This window comes from Bos taurus, chromosome 1 (genome assembly GCF_002263795.3).
Source record: "Bos taurus isolate L1 Dominette 01449 registration number 42190680 breed Hereford chromosome 1, ARS-UCD2.0, whole genome shotgun sequence".
Classification (NCBI taxonomy): domain Eukaryota; kingdom Metazoa; phylum Chordata; class Mammalia; order Artiodactyla; family Bovidae; genus Bos; species Bos taurus.
In genome coordinates, this window is record NC_037328.1 from 41898917 (window position 1) to 41921521 (window position 22605).

The window sequence follows — 22605 nt, forward strand, 5'->3', positions numbered from 1 at the left end:
TTTTCCAAACAAAAAGCCCCCAAATCAGGATAAACCTTATTCCGCAGGCCTCTATAGGCTGGGCCATTGACCAAGTCCATCTCCTTAAGAATCTCTTTGCTCCAGACTTGTACTTCTGAGCACATGGGGAAGTATGAGTACCATGAATACCATGTCTCTAACAAAAACTGCATCTTGCTTTCTGCAATAATTTTTAATTATAACTCTGTCTAGTATTAAGCATATATTTTACCCTTGACTTAAATAATATAACTTATGTAGTAGTAGTGTGGAATAGCTTTCCAAAAGTCTTAAATATTCCAAAGAAAAGAGTGACATTTTGTAAGAAAGACCTATACTTAAAATGATGTGAAGGTAGAAAAACAGAGAGAAGCTAACTTATAACACTAAAAGCTAACTGTAACACTCGACCGGAAAAAAAAAAAAAAAAACTAGATGATTAGGTAGTGATTCATCGCCCAAGAAATAATGCCTATGTGAGTGGTAATGGAAGCATATTAACAGCACTGTGTTTCTTTTCTAAGTATCTGAAACTGCATTCCAACCAAGTGAACATATTGTCTTGATTCTACTACCCACCTAAGGATTTTAATAAGGCTGTATTGATCCACTCCAGCTTGCTTGCTAATGCTTCATAACACACTCAGCCAAGAATGGTTGCAATGTACTTCTTTTCAGCAGTTCATTTTTATCCATTTGAGCCTGCAGTTTTCAAGAATATTTGGGTACTTCTGGCTATACAAAATAATTTTCCTTTTAGACAATAAAATAATTTATCTACTCATTTTATTAATTAATAAACCCATATTCTGCCTTTCTCCTAAAGAGGATGAAAACACATTTTCTCTAGACAGGACCAGCTTCTGCTCTGCACATGTGGTAGCCCTGTGACTTAGAGGAATCAGGAAAATTTAATTACAGAGTTTGAATCAAGTCCTTGAAAAGTACAGTACAATGGCCTCTGTACTGCAGCCACTTATTGAAGCCACTTTAGGAAATGGTTATTTGAGTCTAATAACTGACTGATTCAATTAAAAGGAGACAGGAAAACCATTTGCTGAAGCAGGCACTCTGTTTATTATTCACTGCTGTCATCTAAAGCACATTTCTTAACCACAACCTTGCGCTGTGGTTCTCCATCCTTCCCCATCCTTCTCTATTTGAAGGCTATGACACAAACCCGTTTTTTACTCACTTCACCAGGTATTCTCAGCTAGGAAGTGGCGTGTGATTAGGAATTCGGGGTGTGATTAGGAATTCAGGGTGAGATTACACGAGCAATTAAAACCTTGCAGGAGTGCTCGCTTCGGCAGCACATATACTAAAGTTGGAACAACACAGAGAAGATTAGCATGCCCCCTGCGCAAGGATGACATGCAAATTCGTGAAGCGTTCCATATTTTTAATAGCCAGGACATGGAAGCAACCTAGATGCCCATCAGCAGATGAATGGATAAGAAAGCTGTGGTACATATACACAATGGAGTATTACTCAGCCATTAAAAAGAATACATTTGAATTAGTTCTAATGAGATGGATGAAACTGGAACCTATTATACAGAGTGAAGTAAGCCAGAAAGAAAAACACCAATACAGTATACTAACGCATATATATGGAATTTAGAAAGATGGTAACAATAACCCTGTGTACAAGATAGCAAAAGAGACACCGATGTATAGATCAGTCTTATGGACTCTGTGGGAGAGGGAGAGGGTGGGGAGATTTGGGAGAATAGCATTGAAACATGTATAATATCATGTATGAAACGAGTCGCCAGTCCAGGTTCGATGCATGGTACTGGATGCTTGGGGCTGGTGCACTGGGATGACCCAGAGGGAGGGTAGGGGAGGGAGGAGGGTGGAGGGTTCAGGATGGAGAATGCAGGTATACCTGTGGTGGATTCATTTCGATATTTGGCAAAACTAATACAATATTGTAAAGTTTAAAAATAAGATAAAATTTAAAAAATAAATAAATAAGTAAAACCTTGCAGGATTCCAATATATCAATATATATAGCCAAATGGGGATTCTCTCTCCCATTCTGATGAAAATCACATCTCTGGGGCCTGTGCTTTGCAGCAGACAAACTGCAAAAGAAATAGCAATACACTGTTATACATTTAATTCACAAGGAGAACAGCAGAAAGCAATCAGAGACCTGCTTCAATTCCAGTTTTATGGTTAAACAAACTGCACAGGCCTTGAATGGGAAGTTTAAAGAGTAACAAAGACCCAGTGGAAAGTGACAACCCAAAGAATCTACATAGCATAACTCTTGTTTTGGAACCTAGAAAACCAAATTATAACTTTATTAGCATAACTTTGAAATTCACTTTATGATACAATAGAGTGATAACCTTATCCAAAACATTTGTTCTCTAATTTCTGAATATGTATCTATATACCTTATTAAAGAACAAACCCTGATATATTACATCAAATTTTTTCATTGAACTTCAGGAATGCTTACATAGATAAATTAAATCTTAAATCAGAAGTAAACTACTGTACTGGATGTCATCCTGTCATCTTTTGACTTAAAAGGTAAAAGAATGGCCACCTTACAAAATTCTAAAATGTATGCAAGAGTAAAAAGAAAAAAACGGAAGTGATTAGAAGTGATCCAATTCTGGGTGATTCTGGGTGTATTCTTAAGACACAGCTAACAGCATTCTTGTTGCTCTAGACATGATTTTATTTTTTTAATTTAAAGGTAAAAGGAAAATTCTAAGGTTTCCTAGGCTACCCAGAAGGGAAGAATACATGGAAAAGCACTTAGGGGAAAAAAATACTTGATTTTAGATATGTTAAGTTTTATGTGCCAGTTATATAACCAACCTAGATAGCATATTAAAAAGCAGAGACATTACTTTGCCAACAAAGGTCCATCTAGTCAAGGCTATGGTTTTTCCAGTAGTCATGTATGGATGTGAGAGTTGGACTGTGAAGAAAGCTGAGCTCCAAAGAATTGATGATTTTGAACTGTGGTGTTGGAGAAGACTCTTGAGAGTCCCTTGGACTGCAAGGAGATCCAACCAGTCCATTCTAAAGTAGATCAGCCCTGGGTGTTCTTTGGAAGGAATGATGCTAAAGCTGAAACTCCAGTACTTTGGCCACCTCATGCGAAGAGTTGACTCATTGGAAAAGACTCTGATGCTGAGAGGGATTGGGGGCAAGAGGAAAAGGGGACAACAGAGGATGAGATGGCTGGATGGCATCACGGACTCAATGGACGTGAGTTTGAGTGAACTCTGGGAGTTGGTGATGGACAGGGAGGCCTGGCGTGCTGCGACTCATGGGGTTGCAAAGAGTCGGACACGACTGAGCGACTGAACTGAACTGAACTGAACTGATATAACCAAGGAAAGATGTTGAGTGCAAGATGTATATAAGGCTAGAAGTGAGGGAAGAAATTCAGGCTGGGGATACACATTTGCAAGTCACTGGCATATCAGTGATATTTAAAGCCATGAGACTGGATGAAATTGCCAAATATGAGAAGAGTCCTGGGTCAGTCTGAGCTAAGACGTTGGGAAGAGGATGAGGAGAATAATGAGAGGAAATAATCATCAAGGTAGAAGAAAAGTGAAGAATACATGATGTCCAGGGATAAAAGTGAAGGGTATTTTAAGGAGAAAGGATATATTAATATCAAGGGAGAGGATGTGAGAGTTGACCATTTGATTTAACAAAAAGGAGGCCACTGATGTCTTTGAAATAGTAGTTTCAGTGTTAACAGTGAAGGTAAAGGTTTGACTGGAATGAATATAAAGGAAAATGAGGGGAGAAACATTGAGGCCAGGATGTATAGATAATTTTTGAGAAGTTCTATAGAAAGAAGCAGAGAAATGGGACACAAGCTGGAAAAAGAAATTAAGACAGTAGAACATTTTTAAGATCATAGTATGGTATGACTTTTCTCTCTAGAGAAACAGGGCAGTCAGATTTCCTGAAATTATGTCCTTGAGAATAGAATATAATGCACAAGAGGAAGGACTGATTTTAGATTAGGAGTAAGAACTGTTCATCTCGAGTACTGGAAAGAAAATAGAGTACATGGGTCCGGATGTGATCATGCCAGTTTATTGAAGTTCTCTTCAGGATAACTATTTTCTCAAGCATGTTAGAAATATAATCAGTTATAACTGAGGATGAGGTAGGAAATGTTAGTGGTTTAAGAAGGATATGATATGGAATAATCATCAGGAGAACAGAAACGTTACCTAGCGTTTTGCCATCTGAAGTGGTAGCCACTTGACATATGTATCTACTGAACACTGAAATGTGACTTGTGTGATTGAGAAACTGATTTTTTATTATATTTTATTTTAATTAATTTTGATTTAAAAATTGATGCTCGTTCTAGTCTTCTGAAAAATCTCAGAAGGTTTTGAAAAGCTTGAGTATGTAATTCTGTGGTTTCAGTCATATATTTTATAGAATTTAAATGGAGATCAAGCATTTTTATGAAAATTTAGCATCCAAATTGAGAAGTGTTGTATGTGTAAGATACAAACCAGATTCCATAGAATGAAAAAAGTGAAATCTCTCATTAATATTTTATATCGATTATATGTTGAAATAATATTTAAATATATTGGATTAAGTAAAACATTTTAATTTAACCTTTTTACTCTGTTTTTAATGTGCCTGTTAGAAAACGTCAAATTATACAAATGGGTCACATTACATTTCTGTTGGAAAATGAGGGCCAAGGAAAAGGGAACATGCTTCTCTCCTGCTAGGGAGGTAAAGAATCCAGGATGGTGATTCAATTGCCCCTTTACTAGTATTTGACCTAAAAGCTTAGCATTTAAACTGAAAGAAGTAAAATCTTCCATATAACTTTGTTCTGTTTCTCCCAGCATTCTAATCATTTTGCTTTATGTATTTTGATGTTGGCTATTTTATACACAAAATTTTATAACTATTACTTTCATTCTTGTTAATATGAATAGTACAGATCCTGATTACACTTCTGTTTTGATTGATGTGGAATATTTTTGTACTTTTTGTATTTAATCTTAATGGGTCATTTTATTTTGGATTATTGTCTTGCAAATAGCCAGTTAGGTGAGTGTGTACATACATGTATGCATGAGACTCAATCTGAGAGTCTGTATCTTTTAATAAATAATTTAACACATCTTCATTTATTATAACTGATATGCTTAGTGTTACTTCTGTCATCTTATTTTTCCAATCTACCTTTTCCTATTTTCATAGTTTTTCTGCATTAGTCAAATAACTCTGTTTATTTGTAATTCATTGGTGAGTTAGAGGTTTTCTACTGATAGTTACCTTAATATGCTTTTAACACATATTTTGTATCCTTTACCCTATCAACTCTCAGAAAGGAATTTGCCTAGCTCTTACATCTCTTGCCCCCACTACTTCTAAGATTTTTAGCAATTAATCTATTATTTAGCCTTTTTCTTCATTTCAGTGGCAATTTGGAATGTGCAAGGCTTAGTAACACACTGTCAGGTCTTTTCTATGAACTACAAGATAATCATGGAATTCTGTGTGTAGTAGTATACAAAGTGCCTAAACCAATAAATCATGACTTCTAATATGCGAAATGCATTCTGTGGTACTAGTGGGCATGGTAAACAAGGTTGCAGGAAGCTGTTAAAAGTAACTCTAAGTATCTCATGCCTGATTAATGTACTATAATACGGCACATGCTTAATGAAAGAGTCATTAACTGGAATATAATTAAATGTTTAATTCAGTCCCCAGTCAATCATTTGCTTTTAAATATACCTAAGAGTAAATAACCTTAGCTATTTTGGATTTTACCTTGATCTTATCTAGAACGTGAATAGAGGGGCATCTGTGGATGTACATAGAGGTACCAGACCCCTCAATATGACAAAGCATCTTTCTTTGAGAAATGTTTTCCTGGGATAACCCCAAAGGTGGCCTGTTCTTAAGTTATTTTGAGTTTGCATTTCTGTGTTATTAATTCACCAAGGGACATCAGCTTATAAAAGTTTCTTAGAAGTCTCAACATTAAAACATTTGTTTAACCCTTTGTGACCCAAAGTATTTGACCCTAAATGTTTTGCTTGCCTTACACTGGCAATTTATTTTCAGGGAACCTGTTTCAGTAAGTGTTGTTGCATGATGTTCTGTCATGAAATGGTTAGAGAAGTCGCTTTTACTTTCTTAGAGCAACACTTGATTACACAGAGCTCCCAAAGTACGTCTTATATTTTTTATGTCTTTTAGGGTTTTAATGAAATACCTCTGTCAGTTTTGACTTTCAGCTCCCCTTCCTCCCTCCCTGCTCAAATCTGCAGACAAATATAAACCCGATGGTGGGAAGAAACCAAGAAATTGCAGCCATAAGCACATGTACTCCAACCCACATCTGTTCTCTGCAATCTAAGGATTCAGTAACATGTCTGGCTCACAGTGCTCACTCTGTTCTCTCTTACTGTGCTTTCTCTGAGAGACTTGCCCTGTAGAAGGAGACTTCTGGAGCGCCAGGCCCACAGTGTACCAGGTAGACACACCCAGCCACGGATCATACACCCTAGGATCTCTCAACAACTGTGTATGTGTATCTCTCTCTAGTTAGACTCTCAATTCCTTGAAGGAGGCATCAAAGAACATATTTATTTTTATATCTGTGTGTGCAGTATAGGTACTTAAGTGTTACTGAATTCATGAGTCACCAAATAAAGTGAAAAGTGAAAAATGGGTGGGTTCCCCAGCTTCTCAATTATTTCAGATGTAAGCATTTGAACAAAAATGCCAGGACATGAGCTAATAGCATCATAGTTTGTTTGTCTATTATCAGTTTCCAAATATTTGGCTTTCTGAGGTGTTTTAAATAATAGAAGACAAGAAGGAATTTTAAAAATCTTTGTATTTTTACTTTTACAATGAAAAACTATTAAGTATTTTTTTTGTAACTGCTGTATCACACACATGCATAGAAGAAATACACAGAATCAACATCAGGATTAACAAAAAATAAAGGTCAGTAGGTCAAGACAAGAATGATAAGACATCAGATTCATGGATCAATAATAAAAAAATAGTCAGATAGGGAAAAAAATGAGAAAAATCAATTCACTGAAGATGAAATGCGAATGACAGTGAACATATAAAAAGCTGCCCAACCTCACTAATAATTGGAAAAATGCAAAATAAAACTAAATAAGATTGTATTTTCAAGCATAGGACTAGCAGAAATTAAAAAGATTTATGATATCCAGAGCTGGCAGTGATAAGTACAAATAAGTACTCTCATACACTGTTGGTGGGAGTATAAATTAATAAGCCTATTTTGAAGCGCATTTGGCAGTATTGCAAAATTTCAATTTGTAACTTTTAGCCAACTAGAACTCTTTTCCACAGAAATACTTTCACATGAGAACAAACTTATGCACAGGATACTGAAAGCACCATTATTTATGATAGAGAAAATTGAATGCAAATGAAGTATCCTCCAATACAGTAATAATGAATCAATAATTATACATTTGCACAATAAAATATTATACAGACATTAAAAATAGTGAAGCTGACTTTCATGGATTGACTTGGAAAGATCTATAAAGCATAGTGTTAAGGGAAAAAATTAAAAGCATATTGGGGATATAAATTTTGAGCATAATATTTTTATATATATTTATGTATGTTTATTCAGTTAATAAATCTGTTACTTGTACAGGCTCTTTAAGCTACTCAAACATCTGATGCACTGGTATGTTTGTAATTAAATACTACATTATAAACAAAGAAAAATGTGCTAAAGCAGGTTGGTGTAATACCAAGCTCAACCTTGTTACTGACTAGGACAGAGCTGAAGAAGAGCTAATATGTTTTATTCTGTGTAGTTCTATATAATTTGAATCCTTTGTAACAAAAATGTATGATACATGTAACTTTTAAAATGTATTTGGCCTCTAATAACCATAAAGTTTGTCATAGCTATCATGGAAAGCCTGTCCAGCTTAATACTTATATGCCAAGAAGTTGAAAGTTTAGAATTACTGATTATGTGACATGAGCAGCATCACACACTGACTATTAGACACTGGCAGCAGCCACAATACCCATTCCTTAATATTGGGCAGCCCATCTAATTCAATAATTTAAATTAAATCTATTCTTTCTCTTCTTATATAGACTACTTAGATCACCTGGTAGGCTACAAGGCACTTAGCCAGTCCTCCTATACAACTCTGATCAGTCAGTGGAAGGGGAACAACGTGATGAAAACCATCACTTTAAACAGGTGAAAGGAGTACATGATGGCGAAATATCTCAACTCTATTCCCTCAACAGATTGCTTTTCAGAGTACCATTGGAAGCTGAAAATAAGATGTCTTAAGGAAAATAAGTAATCCTCGGGGATTAATAAGGCTAAGTAGAAGTATTAGTATTTACAACTCAACTGAAGCATGCACTTTTTTAAAAAATTTATCCTTCTACTTATTGACATAAATAATAGACCATGTCTGTCTATGTTGCCATACAATTTTACAATGCTGAGCAAGTAACATCTCCATTTCCTCTGTAGACAATGATTCGATTCCTCACAGCTAATCTTGAAAATCCTTTTGCAGAAGTAATGATCTCCCTATTAAATTGTGGTTGAATCATTTGTGCTCAATAGAGGGTGCATTTAGTTCAAGCAATACATTTTCCAGCAGCATGAACACTAATACCGAAGCCCACTGTGCACAGCACGCATGTCACATGGCCATTTTTCCAGTGAAGGATGCTGTAAAACTATCTCAGAGCTCATTTTCCTCTTGATCTGTCATCTGTATACTCTATGGACAGCTTGTCTGTCACTACTCACTTGTTCAAAACAAAATGTGTTCTCTCATATTGGACTGTAAGAATTTATAAACACGGTGATGTTCCACCTAGCTTCAGCTCAGATGGAACAAATGTCAGCAGCTGGCTGTAACCTGACTACATCTTAATAACAGCAAAATCTTCCCTTCTATGTTGAGTGCATTCTTATAAATTTTATAGAAGCTTCTATAGTATTTTCCCAGATATCATTTCTATTCTGTATCTACATTTTTAGTCAGAAACCATTAGAAGAATGTTTCTCCTTTAAGAAAAAAAGATGCCTTAGAATACTTCTGAATTATAATTTTTAATTAAGCTAAATTCTCCTGCTGCTGCTGCCGCCGCTGCTGCTGCTAAGTCACTTCAGTCGTGTCCGACTCTGTGCGACCCCAGAGACAGCAGCCCACCAGGTTCCCCCGTCCCTGGGATTCTCCAGGCAAGAACACTGAAGTGGTTTGCCATGTCCTTCTCCAATGCATGAAAGTGAAAAGTGAAAGCGAAGTCGATCAGTCATGTCCGACTCCAGCGACCCCATGGACTGCAGCCTACCAGGCTCCTCCGTCCATGGGATTTGCCAGGCAAGAGTAATTCTCCTAATGTCAGTTAATTCGGCCTTTATTGACACCATGCTCTTGTGAACATGTACAGTTTTAATTGCATTAAGGTGATGTTTTAGTTCCCGACCATTGTATAAAAAGCCCTTTTCTGCAGTTGTCTACATTATATCACTACACTTTCTCTGATGTATGCAGCAACATTCACTTAACAAAGATAGCTCCTGGTAATAACTGTTAATTGGGAAAAATTATAGAAAATAAACAGCATAATAACCCTCAATACATTAGTGCAGATGTAGTAACTATAAAAGGATAATCAAATCACCCTCTGAGGTATTCATTTGCTTTTCATACGTGGACCAGAATTCAAGTAATGAGAAATAAAACTGCAATTTTACAGAGAGGAGAGTAGCTGGCAAAAGAATAACCTGTGACAATTTAATATGAAGCTTCTAATTTATTAAAAATTTTCTTTTTGAGTTCTAAGTTTCCTAAAGCACTTTCAGTCCAGGCATAAGTTAGCCCTAGGGTTGATTAATTTTGCTGCCCACCAACCCCACAAAATGCCTCATATGTCTTGCCATATTACTGCTTTGCCCGTCTATGGTCAGTGTAGCTTTCTGTCTGGTTGCAGTATAGCTGCCACAGTTCCAGTCATCCCATTGCAGCTTCTTTATAGAGGAGGAAGAGGAGTTGTTCACTAAGCATTCCCAGAAGCACCTCAGCTGACTTCCCCTCACATTACATTGGCCAAAGCCTCTTCCTGAGTCAATCACAGGCAAAGCAAACAGGACTACCATCAATGCTTTTATGAATATGATTTTGTAGAATAGGGTGAGTTGCCCATCATAATCCTGCTGCTGCTGCTTAGTCACTCAGTCATGTCTGACTTTTTGCGACCCCATGGACTATAGCCTGCCAGGCTCCTCTGTCCGTGGGATTTTCCAGGCAAGAATACTGGATTGGGCTGTCATGCCCTCCCCAGGGGATATTCCTGACCCAGGGATTGAACCCAGGTTTCCTGCACTGCAGGCAGACCCTTTACCGCTGAGCCACCAGGGAAGCCCAACATAATCCTACTTCTGCTCAGGAGGGAAAAAAAAAAGATATACTCTGAGTGAAAGTTACTCATTCATGTCTGACTCTTTGCTACCCCATGGAACTATACAGTTCATGGAATTATCCAGGCAGAATACTGAAGTGGGTAGCCTATCCCTTCTCCACCAGATCTTCCCAACCCAGGAATCAAACTGGGGTCTCCTGCATTGCAGGAGGATTCTTTACTAATTGAGCTGTCAGGGAAGACCAGAAATCATTCAGTGAATGTTTATTGGACTGATATCAAAGAGTATCTGGTACTCCCTGGATTTACTGATTTTTATATACATGTCCACCTCTCTGTGAAAATGTATGCTCTCTCAGAGTGGGTGCTGCTTTATATGTGTGTTCATATGGTCAAAGCATGTTAAAGGTTCAGTACTTCTCAGTTAATGAATGAGCGAGTATAAGAACAAATATTTAATCCATAAGAAGATAAGAAAATTTACTATGAAGTTAATGCTTAATATTTAAAGGCTTCTTGTGAGAATCTAAGGAAAGTTGCAGAAACATGTTATTATGATCATCTGTTATAAGCTTTGCAGGGGTAATATATTTTAATAGCAGTTGGTTCAGTTTGCTGACTCCACTCTGACGGACTTGTCCTCCGTCATGTTTCTCCCAGGGCTGGAGTGACCACTAGCGTTTTGAGAATTCAGTTACCACAAAGTTGAGTTGGAGATACATTTATTTTTAGTTCAGAGGGATATATTCATGTGTTTCTGAGTCGTTTCCATGTGTAGTAATGTTACTGCTAGCCACATGTTATAGGCATGGTTTCCAGAAATACCCCTCCACCCACCATGCTGAATCGCTGCATGACAAAGGTGCAGGCCTAGAAACATTAAGGTGATTGAACATGCCCTAAGGTACCCAACCCTGAAAGAATGTCAGCAGTGAAGGAGAAAAAAGGTTTGAAAGGGAGGGAGCCAGGAACTGGTCTGTTTACCTTTTTTAAGGCAGATACATAAGATTATAAGTAGAAGATCCAGTTCTTATCAAGGTCCAATCAAAACAGAATATCTCTCCTGTCAAAAAGATATTTGATAATGCAGTGTATACAATTTTGAAAGCATCACAACTTTTCTCACATTTAATGGGTATTACATGAAACAGAATGTAACAGGATCCCTATTTGTAGGAAACAGATCTGGAATAGTACTGAAAACAGCATGTTTGCCTATAACAGCTAATATTTTGAACTTGATAGGTTTTCCCAAATTTAGCAACCATCATAAAAATTTACATGATATAACCTATAAAAAGTTATGAAGCTGAAATAATTTTTTGTAAACTAATAATAAAACCAAATCTTGACCAACCATGGCAAGGACAAGACTGAATTCCCTTTGTATTCTCTCTGTAGAAAATTATGCTATAAAACTGTCATCAAATGAGGAGGTGAACAAAGTTATGAAGCCAAAAGTACAGTCAATGGTTTTACCATTACACTGTAGCAACAGTCTAAAATAAGAATAATAGATAACTCTCTGCTTGAAGGCTTTCTAAGGACATTGTGTGTGTTTACTTCTTTAAGTTCGCTTACTGATACAACTCACGAAAGTTAGCACGTCAGCAGGCAGGGCTATGTTACACAGCTGTAGCCCCCCTAACATCAGTGCTTAATACAGTAAAGGTTTATTTCTTGCTCATTCTTTATATCCTGTAGCTAGAAATTGTGCTTTATATGGTTGTCACATAAAGACTTAGTATGACAGCACTTCTACCGTCTGGAATATCTTCGGTCCCTGTAACAAGGAGAAAGGGAGTGACAAATAGCACATTGACTCTTAAAAGCTTTGACTGGAAATGACAGCCATCATTTCTACTTATATTTTGTTGACCAAAGCTGGTCACCTGGCCATGCCGAACTTCTTCAAAACAATCTCTCCTAGAATGAGAAGAACAAATATTTGTAAACAGCCAATAATAATTTCTACAAGTACTGTTATCACTAGTTGAAATATAGGGAAACTGAAGCATTAAAAAAATATGTAATTTGCCAAATATTATACATATAATAAAATATAAGGCTAAGCTTCAAGAGCAGAGTCCAGAGTCCACAAGCTTAACTTACTTCTACCTTAATTTCTTCTGCTATCCTTCTACCTTCTTTGACATACATTCTTTGGCAAATCCCTAAGCCCTGGAATGGAATGGTGTTACCCCAAGTATGATATTCTTACTGACAATTACAAGTAATACAAAATTAAGATCCACACATGTTCTAGTTTAATAAGCAACATAGTTTAAACTCCCAGTCATTATAGTCATTCAAGGAACATTTTAAAAACACATTCAGAAGTTATAAATGAATATAGTTATTATTTTATGATATGTTATCACATCAGTTCCATTGAGAAAAATAAGGGGAGGAAACATTTCTACACTGGAGGAAAGGATTCTCATTTTCATTAGAAAAGACCCTGATGCTGAGAAAGACTGAAGGCAGGAGGACACGGGGACCAAAGAGGATGAGATGGTTTGATGGCTTCACCGACTCAATGGACATGAGTTTGAGCAAGCTCCAGGAGTTGGTGATGGACACAGGGAAGTCTGGCATGCTGCAGTCCATGGGGTCGCAAAGAGTCAGACACAACTGAGCAACTGAACTGGAAGGGATTATCTGGAGATTAAAGGGCCACCTATGAAGGTCCAGCAGCTGTAGTGACTCATTACCAGTGATCAATGTCTGCCTTTTCTCCCTCTCTTCCTCCTTCCCTTCCTTTTTCCCTCCCTCCCTCACTCCCTCTCTTCCCTCCTTCCATCTTTACTTCCTTCCCTCCCTTACTCTTCCCATACTTCCTTCCACCTTTTCTTTTGCGAAAGTATATTTCATTTTATATGGCAGATATTAGGAACTTCATAGAGAAACAGGAATAAGGTCTAATCTACTCTCAGCCCTCATGGCACTCACAGACACATCCACAAATGAGATGCATAAATGCAAAGTAAGATTCAGTGAGACAAACTGAAAGTCTCAGAAACTCAAACTCTACACATATGCCTGACTTTATAGGCTCAGAACAGGACTATAATTTTCCAGGATATGTTTATTACAGCTCTTTTCTTGTGAATTTATTAAGATGCTCTCTAATGCATAAGACCTTTTGGTTTCATTCGCTGATGTGTTTATAGCTGACATGCACTATCTTTCCTAGCTTTTGTGCCCACATTTGTTTACACTGACACATGGTGCTACAGCATTTGCCTAGATAAGATTTCAAGTGTTTTCCCTGAAAATCGCCCAGAATTATAGTAAAGAGATGCATTTATAAACATTAGGGAACACTGGATCTTGGATTCCATGTTCCTTGACATCTGTTAGTAAGTATCTTACTACCTTCAGTGGCTTTAGGGTATACATTGTTTACCTGTGGCACAGCAACAAAAAAACAAAAGAAAGCTCCCATATTTTGAGGGGTGAGATTCTGTGTTTGACTCTCATGGTTCTGAGAGTTGTTTACAGCCATCTGGCGGAAAGGCTTACTTGTACTTCACCTGCAGTGATTTGTGTGTCACGCTTTTTGTCTCTTATGGTGCATGAAAAGGACAAATAAAAGTCCTTTCCACTGTAATGTCTCTCCTCATAAAAGTTACTTTTCCATACTTTAATTACTGGCATGATATCCTGTCTCTGTTCTTAGTGTCAGAGTTCTTACTTTGCTTTCTTTTCCAATTACATCGTCTTCAAGTGCGTCATGTATTTTAGTCTGCCATAGTTCCTTTGGTGTAAGGAACAAAGATAACTTTTGTGCTGTGCTACAGATGCCTAGTGTCTTTTCTCAATCTGTATCTTCATTTTTGTAATACATGTGGTTAAAGTCTCATTGAACATGGTAGCTATAATGTATTCAAAAAATGCTGACATTCAAACTGGAAGCAAGAATTTTGTTTCATTTTTAGTTGTCAGAGATTCTAATATAATGATGTACAATAAGCTTATTTGCTATTTCAGACTGAGAGTGAGAAAGGATCCCAAATTAAGTTATTTTGTACTGTATTTTCCTTTCTGGGCAGGAAGTACACCTGTCCACATAGCTTTTTTTTTTTAACTAGAGATGTTATACAATTTTGTTGAAACCATTAACAATTTTGCTGTTATAGAAAGTATGGGAAAAGAAAACAAAAAAGAAAGTCATTGATGTAGAAAGACTGCATAATAAGCAGTGCCCTCCCCCACTTCCCCCAAAAGTCTCCATGGCTTATAACTAGCCTTTATTTCTTACTCATGAGTCACCAGGTCAGCTGTACCAACTCTACTTACAGTGCTAGTTAAGTTCAGGTTTGTTTCATATTTCTCATTCTGGAACCCAAGTTGAGGAACAGCATCTCTGTAAAGCATGCCCTCTCATGGGGTATAGGACAGGACTGCCAAAGTAACGGCCAACTACATTAAAGCCCTGGCTTGATATGATGTATCTGACCCCATATGAACTTGCCAGGTGGAGCAATGGTAAGGAATCCACCTGCCGAAGAGGGAGCTACAAGAGATGCAGGTCCAATCCCTAGATCACGAAGATACCCTGGAGTTCAGCTCAGTTCAGTCGCTCAGTTGTGTCTGACTCTTTGTGACCTCATGAATCACAGCACGCCAGGCCTCCCTGTCTATCACCAACTCCCGGAGTTCAACCAAATCCATGTCCATCAAGTCGGTGATGCCATCCAATCATCTCATCCTCTGTCGTCCCCTATCCTCCTGTCCCCAGTCCCTCCCAGCATCAGGGTCTTTCCCAATGAGTCAATTCTTCACATGAGGTAGCCAAAGTACTGGAGTTTCAGCTTCAACATCAGTCCTTCCAATGAACACTCAGGACTGATCTCCTTTAGGATGGACTGGTTGGATCTCCTTGCAGTCCAAGGGACTCTCAAGAGTCTTCTGCCTTATGACCCAGCAATCCCACTACTAAGCATACACACCAAGGAAACCAGAATTGAAAAAGACACGTGTACCCCAATGTTCATCGCAGCACTGTTTATAATAGCCAGGACATGGAAGCAACCTAGATGTCCATCAGCAGATGAATGGATAAGTAAGCTGTGGTACATATACACAATGGAGTATTACTCAGCCATTAAAAACAATACATTTGAATCAGTTCTAATGAGGTGGGTGAAACTGGAGCCTATTATACAGAGTGAAGTAAGCCAGAAAGAAAAACACCCATACAGTATACTAACGCATATATATGGAATTTAGAAAGATGGTAATGATAACCCTGTATGCGAGACAGCAAAAGAGACATAGATATATAGAATGGTCTTTTGCACTCTGTGGGAGAGGGAGAGGGTGGGATGATTTGGGAGAATGGCATTGAAACATGTATAATATCATATATGAAACAAATAGCCAGTCCAGGTTTGATGCATGGTAGAGGATGCTTGGGGCTGGTGCACTGGGATGACCCAGAGGGATGGTACGGGGAGGGAGGTGGGAGGGGGTGTTCAGGATGGGGAACACGTGTACACCCATGGCGGATGCATGTTGATGTATGGCAATACAATATTGTAAAATAATTAGCCTACAATTAAAATAAATAAATTTATATTAAAAAAAAGAAATAAAGTGAGAATAACCACCCCCCCACCCCCGCAAAAAAAGAGTCTTCTCCAACACCACAGTTCAAAAGCATCAGTTCTTCGGCACTCAGCTTTCTTCACAGTCCAACTCTCACATCCGTACATGACCACTGGAAAAACCATAGCCTTGACTAGATGGACCTTTGTTGACAAAGTAATGTCTCTGCTTTGTAATATGCTTTCTAGGTTGATCATAACTTTCCTACCCTGGAGTAGGATATGGCAACCTGCTTCAATATTCTTGCCTGGAAAATTTCATGGACAGTGGAGCCTGGTTCCATGGGGTCACAAAGAGTTGGACATGACTGACACATTTTACTGCATGTTATATTGGAGTGAGTCTCCTACACAAGTTCTGTCAGTGAGGTAGGGAAGTATTCTTCACATGCAGTGAACAATGGCCAGTGCAGAGAGGAAAGGAATACTTGTGACCAAGTCATACAAATGCCATAAATCTCACTTATGGCTCTCTGTTTTCCTCATATGAAATATAGTAATTTCCAGGGGAAATTCTTAATCATGTTTGTCAGTGTACTTTGAGATTTCTTGGGGTATATTTCTTCTCTCATTTGGTATGTAGGTTTCTCCTTCCACATGTCTTTCGTGGCTTCAATTTAGGGGAAAAAAATGACATATGTTTCTACCATAATGTATTAGAATTGATATAAAACCACCTAGTAATAAGGTTCTTTCTCATATGAGATTACCACTTTTTTAAGTAGTATGTACTTCTATCCACTTTTTTTATAAATAAGATTATAACTTTTAAAAACTAACTTGAGGTTTGGCCCACTTCTAAATATAAGAATGAAATAATTATTTCATTAGAACAGTAAAGCTCCTTTTATCCATAACACCAGCCATTCTCTCTTTCCTAAATGAAGATTTTTAAAATATTTTGTATATTTAAATTTGTCATTATTTATTGAATAAACCAAAAGTATAGATTATACTAGTATTTTAAATGCTTAATATAGTTTTACTTTTATTTCCTCAAGGTTCTCTTTCCTGTGAAAACTGACATGCCCTATAACATTTCATAACTTGAAATAATCAAAAGATTTAAAAATCTTTGGTTTAGTTTTATGCACATTAAACTTGTAATAATAGATATCATGTTCAGTAAATGCATTTTGCCAAATAATACCATCTGCACATAATGGGGACTTACAAATTCACTTGAAAGTTCACAGAATACAATATAAGCTTTGATGTTTGTATTAGAGATTGGCCAAATGGCTTATGTTTATTCAAACATCTGTGAGATTCCTCTGTTTACACGTCCCAATAAATATGGTACAGCCAACAATTTGTCCTTCTAGTGTTATAGTAAGATGTATGTTCAATTCCATTAAAATTGATGATATGCTGAAAAACATGCTGTTTGAATTTGGCTAGTTGGAGAAGGCAGTGGCACCCCACTCCAGTACTCTTGCCTGGAAAATCCCATAGATGGAGGAGCCTGGTGGGCTGCAGTCCATGGGCTCGATAAGAGTCGGACACGACTGAGCAACTTCACTTTCACTTTTCACTTTCATGCGTTGGAGAAGGAAATGGCAACCCACTCCAGTGTTCTTGCCTGGAGAATTCCAAGAATGGGGGAGCCTGGCAGGCTGCCGTCTATGGGGTTGCACAGAGTCAGACAAGACATGACTGAAGCGACTTAGCAGCAGCAGAGGTTCAAAAATTAGTTTTGTCAAGAAGCTAGTTTTTGTTTTGTTTTTTTGTGTGCCCGTTTTGAGAGATGGCACCTATGAGGGGTATGAACAGGAACTCTATACCTATGACTTCAGGCTAAGGTGAAACCTCTTTAGCCCCTCCTGACAGCCTGCTCTGGCTGCAACTACACAGTGTTATTTCAGAAGTTGAGTGGGCCAGTCTTCATATTGCTGTGTTTCATTTTCTTTTTTTTTTCTCTTGATTTGACTTCTTTTTATTTCTTAAATACAACTGCTGCTGCTGCTACTAAGTCGCTTCAGTCGTGTCTGACTTACCTTAACTGGTCTACCTTAAACCTCATCTCATTAGAGTTATACAGAGAAGGATTTAGCTTTCATAGTTGACTTTGGATTCTAGCAGTCAGTTTTTTCCATATCATTTTCTCTTTTGCAATCTTCTTTTTTTAATTTATTTATTTTAATTGGAGGCTAATTACTTTACAATATTGTGGTGGTTTTTGCTGTACCTTGACATGAATCCGCCACGGGTGTACATGTGTTCCCCATCCTGAATGCCCCTCCCACTTCCCTCCCAGTACCATCCCTCTGGGTCATCCCAGTGCACCAGCCCTGAGCACCCGGTCTCATGCATTGAACCTGGACTGGAGATCTGTTTCACATATGATAATATACATGTTTCAATGCTATTGTCTCAAATCACCCCACCCTCACCTTATCCCACAGAGTCCAAAAGACTGTTCTATACATCTGTGTCTCTTTTCTGTCTCCTATGTAGGGTTATTGTTACCAACAACTTTAATGAGATGCAGTTTTTATATTCCATGAGATGTATATTATTTTATATTTATATTTTTATAATTATATTCCATAAGACTCATTTAAAGTTTATGAGTCAATGATTTTTTCATTAATCTTCAGAATCGTACATCTATCACCATAATCTAATTGTAAAACATTTTCACCATCCCCAAAAGAAACCCCCTACTCATTAGCAGTCACACCTCATCCTGTCCTCACTCATCCAGAGTCCTGTGCATGTGGGCTCAGTCTCTTCAGTCATGTCCCACTCTTTGCAACCCTACAAACTGTAGCCCACCAGGCTCTTCTGTCCATGAGATTCAGGGTACCGCAAATCTACTTTCTGTCTTTATATATTTGCCAGTTCTGAACACATCATATAGCAGGTGGTCTTTTCTGACTGGCTTCTTTCACTGAGCATAGTATTTTCAAAGTTTATCTATGTTGTAGCATGAATCAGTACTTTGTCCCTTTCTATTGCCAACTAATATCTGTAGTATGGGATACTGTGTTTTGTTTACCCATTCATCAGTGATGGATGTTTGAGTTGTTTCCACTTTTTGACTATTATGGATAACACTGCTATGATCTTTCATGTACAAGTTTTTGTGTACACGTGTCTTTACAGTTCTCATGACTATATACTTAGAAGTGAAATTACCGGGCCATGGTAGACCTAAACATTGTAACTCTATGTTTAAATTTTTGAGGAGCTACAAAATTGTTTTCTAAAATGGGTGTAACATTTTATGACTCCACCAGCAATGAATGAGAGTTCTAATTTAAATGCATCCTTGCCAACATTGTTATTGGTGGTCTTTTTGATTTTAGCCATTCTAGTAGGTGTCAGGAGAAGGCAATGGCACCCCACTCCAGTACTCTTGCCTGGAAAATTCCGTGGATGGAGGAGCCTGGTGGGCTGCAGTCCATGGGGTCCCTAAGAATCGGACATGACTGAGCGACTTCACTTTCACTTTTCACTTTCCTGCATTGGAGAAGGAAATGGCAACCCACTCCAGTGTTCTTGCCTGGAGAATCCCAGGGACAGCGGAGCTGGTGGGCTGCTGTCAATGGAGTCACACAGAGTCGGACACGACTGAAGTGGCTTAGCAGCAGTAGGTGTCGAGGGGTATCCCAGTATGAGTTTGATTTACATTTCCCTAATTACTAATGTATGGATGTGAGAGTTGGACTGTGAAGAAGGCTGAGCGCCGAAGAATTGATGCTTTTGAACTGTGGTGTTGGAGAAGACTCTTGAGAGTCCCTTGGACTGCAAGGAGATCCAACCAGTCCATTCTGAAGGAGATCAGCCCTGGGATTTCTTTGGAGGGAATGATGCTGAAGCTGAAACTCCAGTACTTCGGCCACCTCATGCGAAGAGTTGACTCATTGGAAAAGACTCTGATACTGGGAGGGATTGGGGGCAGGAGAAGAAGGGGACGATGGAGGATGAGATGGCTGGATGGCATCACTGACTTGATGGATGTGAGTCTGAGTGAACTCCGGGAGTTGGTGATGGACAGAGAGGCCTGGCGTGCTGCAATTCATAGGATCGCAAAGAGTCAGACACAACTGAGTGACTGAACTGAACTGAATTACTAATGATATTGAGCATCTTTTCATGTTCTTATTAGCTATTCATTTATTTTCTTTTAAACATCTACTCCTTTTCCCATTTTTAAAATTGAGATTTTTTTATTATTATAATGGCTCCTAATATAGTCTGGATATAAGTTGCTTATCAGATATAGGATTTGTAAATATTGTCTTACATTCTTTTGGTTATCTTATCACTTCCTTGATGATGTCATTTGAAATATAGAAAGTTTATTATAAAGTCAAATTTATTTTTTTATTTTATTATTTGTGCTTTCAGTGTCATGTTTATAAAATCATTGCATAACCCAAGTTCACAAAGATTTACTATTTGTTTTCCTCTAAAATATTTATCATATTTGACTCACAGTTAGATCTGTGATCCAGTTTGAGTTAGTTTTTGTTTATGAGGTTAAGGTAAATGTCTAACTTCACTCGGTTGTCACACACCATTTGTTGAGAGACTATTCCACTGAATTGTTCCTTTGTCTAAAATTATCTGGCCGTAAATATTTATTTATGACCATTTGTTTTTGAACTCTCAGTCCTATTCCACTGACCTGTTTGTATGTTCTTACAACAGTACTGCACTGCTTTGATTATTACAGCTTTGTAATGAGTCTTAAAATTCAGTAGCATGAGTCCACTAACTTAGTTCTTCTTTTCAAGATTGTTTTTGCTCTTGTGGATACCTTACAACTCAGCCTGATTCTTTTTTTTTAATTGATTTATTTTAATTGGAGGCTAACTACTTTACAATATTGTAGTGGTTTTTGCTGTATATTAACATGAATCAGCCATGGGTGTACATGTGTCCTCCATCCTGAACCCCCCTTCTGCCTCCCTCCCCATCCCATCCCTCAGGGTTGTCCCAGTGTACTGGCTTTGAGTGCCCTGTTTCATGCATTGAACTTGGACTGGTGATGTATTTCACATATGGTAATATACATGTCTCAATGCTATTCTCTTAAATCATGCCCCCCTCGCCTTCTCCCACAGAGTCCAAAAGTCTGTTTAAAGAACTTTATATGTGTCTCTTCTGAGCCTGATTCTTAAAGGCAAAATGGAAGGCTCTACTTAGTTCATTTGGTTTTTTGTTTGTTTGCTTTTTGCCTGAATCACACATAGAAAGCCTAGTAAATTATCTCATTAAAAGAAATGACATGGGTGTGGCTCAGGGAAAAATTGTTGACTTTTATAAATGTAAAAAGTTATATGTATGTATATGTATATATACACACACACATATATTCACATACTAAAATATCTCCAAAATTTTATATATTGTCATAAAATTCTTTGTTAAGGAAAAATATATATTGAATTTCATGCTCTAGTAACCCTAACAGCCAGTTCGTGTGGCAGCTTATTTATCTCCTTGAACTAAATTTCACTGATCAGTGGTTGTAAACTAACATCCATGTGAACATGATTACTGGAAAAGGTAATCCCAAAAGAAAGGCAATGCCAAAGATTGTTCAAACTACCACTCAATTGTACTCATTTTACATGCTAGCAAAGTAATGCTCAAAATTCTCCAACCAAGGCTTCAACAGTACATGAACCAACAACTTCCAGATGTTCAAGCTGAATTTAGAAAAGGCAGAAGAACCAGAGATCAAATTGCCAGCATCCACTGGATCATCGTAAAAGCAAGATAGTTCCAGAAAAAATATACTTCTGCTTTATTGACTATGCCAAAGCCTTTGACAGTGTGGATCACAACAAACTGTGGAAAATTCTTAAAGAGATGGGAATACCAGATCACCTGATCTGCCTCCTGAGAAATCAGTATGCAGGTCAAGAAGCAATAGTTAGAACCAGACATTGAACAATAGACTGGTTCCACATTGGGAAACGAGTATGTAAAGGCTGTATATTGTCACCCTGCTTATTTAACTTATATGCAGAGTACATCATGAGAAGCGTGGGGCTGGAGGAAGCATAAGCTGAAATCAAGATTTCTGGGAGAAATATCAATAACCTCAGATAGGCAGGTGACACCACCCTTATGGCAGAAAGGAAAGAGGAACTAAAGAGTCTCTTGATAAAAATGAAAGATGAGAGTGAAAAAGTTGGCTATAAACTCAACGTTCAAAAAACAAAGATCATGGCATCCAGTCCCATCACTTCGTGGCAAATAGAAGAGGAAACAATGGAAACAGTGACAGACTTCATTTTCTTGGGCTCCAAAATCACTGCAGATGGTGACTGCAGCCATGAAATTAAAAGACATTTGCTCCTTGGAAGAAAAGGTATGACCAACCTAGACAGCATATTAAAAAACAGAGACATTACTTTGCTGACAAAGGTCTGTATATTCAAAGCCATGGTTTTTCCAGAAGTTGTGTATGGATGTAAAAGTTGGACCATAAAGGAAGCTGAACACCGAAGAATTGATGTTTTTGAACTATGTTGTTGGAGAAAACTCTTGCAAGTCCCTTGGACAGCAAGGAGATCAAACCAGTGAA

At 37.8% G+C, this 22605-nt stretch overlaps 1 protein-coding gene and 1 non-coding gene across 12 annotated transcripts in view; both read left to right on the forward strand.

The window, feature by feature from the left end:
• The window catches only part of EPHA6 (EPH receptor A6), a 1033311-nt gene that overhangs the window by 924658 nt on the left and 86048 nt on the right, over window positions 1-22605 (forward strand). The gene's annotated exons all lie outside the window — the stretch shown is intronic.
• On the forward strand, window positions 1298-1404 carry LOC112448361 (U6 spliceosomal RNA). Its single transcript, XR_003036738.1, has one exon. It is a non-coding gene; the product is annotated as a U6 spliceosomal RNA (small nuclear RNA).